Source organism: Manihot esculenta, chromosome 15 (assembly GCF_001659605.2).
Source record: "Manihot esculenta cultivar AM560-2 chromosome 15, M.esculenta_v8, whole genome shotgun sequence".
Lineage (NCBI taxonomy): Eukaryota > Viridiplantae > Streptophyta > Magnoliopsida > Malpighiales > Euphorbiaceae > Manihot > Manihot esculenta.
In genome coordinates, this window is record NC_035175.2 from 23,932,921 (window position 1) to 23,935,832 (window position 2,912).

General features: G+C 37.4%; 1 non-coding gene across 1 annotated transcript; it reads right to left on the reverse strand.

Annotated features, from left to right (window-relative positions):
* Positions 1-1,793: 1,793 nt before the first annotated feature.
* On the reverse strand, positions 1,794-1,900 carry LOC122722009. The gene has a single exon (XR_006348859.1). It is a non-coding gene; the product is annotated as a small nucleolar RNA R71 (small nucleolar RNA).
* Positions 1,901-2,912: the final 1,012 nt, after the last annotated feature.

The following is a 2,912-nucleotide window of genomic DNA, read 5'->3' on the forward strand; positions in this document are numbered from 1 at the left end:
CAACAATCAGTAATAGAGGGGGATCCACTTTTCGGCAGCAATACAGCAGTGCCTCTCTCCCTTTCTTCTTCCTTTTCTCTTTTATGTGTTCTTTGTCCACCATGAGTGGCTAAAAACCTTTACCTCTAGTTGAATTAGGAGAAATTTCAGTTTTGTTATGAATTGGGAGATCTGAAACTACATTGTTAAACTTCTATTTTTTAATATTTATGCAACTTGTTCCTCATGTTATTATTGCCTTGCTATTAGAATCAATAAGGGCCCATTGCTTTTAATTGCATAAGCAATATATTGTTAGTTTGAATGATTAAGGTCCATAATTGCTTAGATGATTTGAACACAAATAACAATTGGTTACATGATCTAACTTAACCACGCAGTTGGCAAGATTAAAATTAGGTTTCTCTATTTTTTAATTCAGTTAACAGTTGAAAAGTGAAGAACCCCAAGGATATTCCTTGGCAACTTGTTAACTAGTGTTTGATTAGCGAACATTTTCCAATAAAACTAAAACTAAGGAGGAATTTGGTTGTAAGGAGCGTCTTCCACAACCTAAACTAATTTATTGAAATAAATAGAAGAATCAAAGTATCAATGATCAATTCCAAACTGAAATGGATACAGTTCAACTAGAGTCTTTTTATTATTGATTTATTCATCTTTTAGTTATTGCCTTCTTTACTACTTTAGTTTTAATCTTAGTTCATTATCATAAAAAACAACCCCCCTTTTTATTTTACTTTTATTATTAATTTGCCCAAGTCATTGTTAGGAAAGTCCTTAATATCAAATCCCTGTGGATTCGACCCTATTACCACTATCTACAGTTCTTAATTGTTGATTATTAATAGGTTTATTTTTGACAGTTCGATAACCGCTATCAAAAATTGGTGCCATTGCTGGGAATTTGATTTAACTAATGAATTTTCCTTTTATGACCAGGGCTGGCCATAAGAAAGCTCTTCTTTATGATCCAGAAATCAAATGTACTGCCAAGAGCTTGAGGAAATAAGCCAACTTGAGGAACCAAGTCTCAAAACCATCCTCATCAGCAACAACAACAAATCTGGTGACTGCCATACAATCTGCTGCACAGATTATTGATGAACCTGTTGCTGCACCTGTTGCTAAACCTACTACACCTGCTGCTATATCTGCTGCACAAATCGCTGCTGTATCTGCTGCACAAATCGCTGCTGTACCTGCTGAATAAGTTGCTGAAACTGCTATACCTGCTGCACTTGTTGAATCTGTTGCTGCACCTAGAACCAGCCCAAAAACAAGAAATTTTTGCTAAAAAAATCCAAGAATCAACCCCTAAAATAGCAGCTGAACCAGCTACTATAAAGACAGTCACAGCAGCACTTGAAGTGGCAAAAAATGCAGCAGCTGCTCCTCTTGAACCAGCTGCTGTCCTTACTGAATTTGAAACTAAAAACGTTGAGGTAAGAGCTCCAATAAGAACTCTTCACGAACTAGCAACACCCATGGGTGATCAAGCACCATGGTGCATCACTTACCCACTTTTGACAGCCATTTTTGAGCTTAAAACTGGATTAATTCACTCCAAAATTCAGAGGTTTGGAAAATGAAGATCCACACAAGCACCTTAAAGAATTTCACATTGTGTGCTCAATGATGAGGCCTCAAGGTATTTTCGAAGAGCATGTTAAATTAAGAGCTTTTCCCTTTTCTCTTGATGATTTTGCCAAAAATTTGTTGTTCTATTTACTACCTAGATCCATCACTTGAGAGCATTCTTGAGCAAATACTTCCCAACCTCAAAAGCTATTGGCATCAGAAGAGAGATCAATTGTATCAAGCAAAAGGATTATGAAGAGCTATATGAATATTGGGAAAGATTCAATCGATTGTGCATAAGTTGCCCTCAACATGACATCTCTGATAAGTCCCTAATTGAATACTTTTATGGAGGTTTGTTAGCTTTAGAAAGGAGGTTGATTGATGTAGTGTGTGGAGGATCAATTGAAGACAAAACACCTCAAGCCATAAGGGACCTAATTTCTACAATGGCAGTAGCCTCAAAGCAATATGAAGACCAAGGACAACTGTCAAGGAGAGTAAACAAGGTAAGTACATCTTCCTTAGCTTACCAAATTTCTGATCTAACCTCTGCTGTTCGTAGCCCTATTGTAGGACAAGCCCAACAACTTCAGCAATCAAGGGCATGTGGGATATGTGCCATGGTAGAACATCCAACCTACGTGTGTCCTTCTCTTCAAGAGGAAGAACACCAAGTCAATACATTTGGGGGATTTAATCCATACTCTAACACCTACAACCCAGATTGGAGAGAGCACCCAAATTCCAGTTATACTAGGGCAAACCAATTCCAAAATTATCAGCAAAAAAATTCTGCACAAACAGCCCATCAAAAGCAAGGTATGCATTCTGTGTAAAATTTGGAACGATAGATAAGCCAAGTAGCCACATCAGTGAGTAGACTGGAGTCACAAGAGAAATTACCTTCCCAAACAAAGATTAATCCAAAGCAAAATGTTAGTGCCATCACTTTGAGAAGTGAGAGAGAGCTTTAAAATGATAGAACTGAGTATAGAACTGCCCATATGCACAAACATGCTGCTGAAGAGATGCTGCCGGAAAGTGATCCAGGAAGTTGATTTGCCTAAATCACTGGCCAAATTGACAAACAGTTAGAACTGCCAGGCAGAATTGATTTGACCAAATCACCAGAAATGGTAGAAATCGATTTGCCCAAATTGATAGACCGGACAGAATCCAGGCAGAAGCAGAAAATAGTACAATAACTTGAAGAAAAGTTCAAAGTACCACCTCCCTTTCCAAAAAGGTTTGCAAAGTTTCAAAAAGAAAAAGAAGAAAAAGAAATACTTGAAACCTTTTGCAAAGTGGAGATCAATATACCTTTGCTT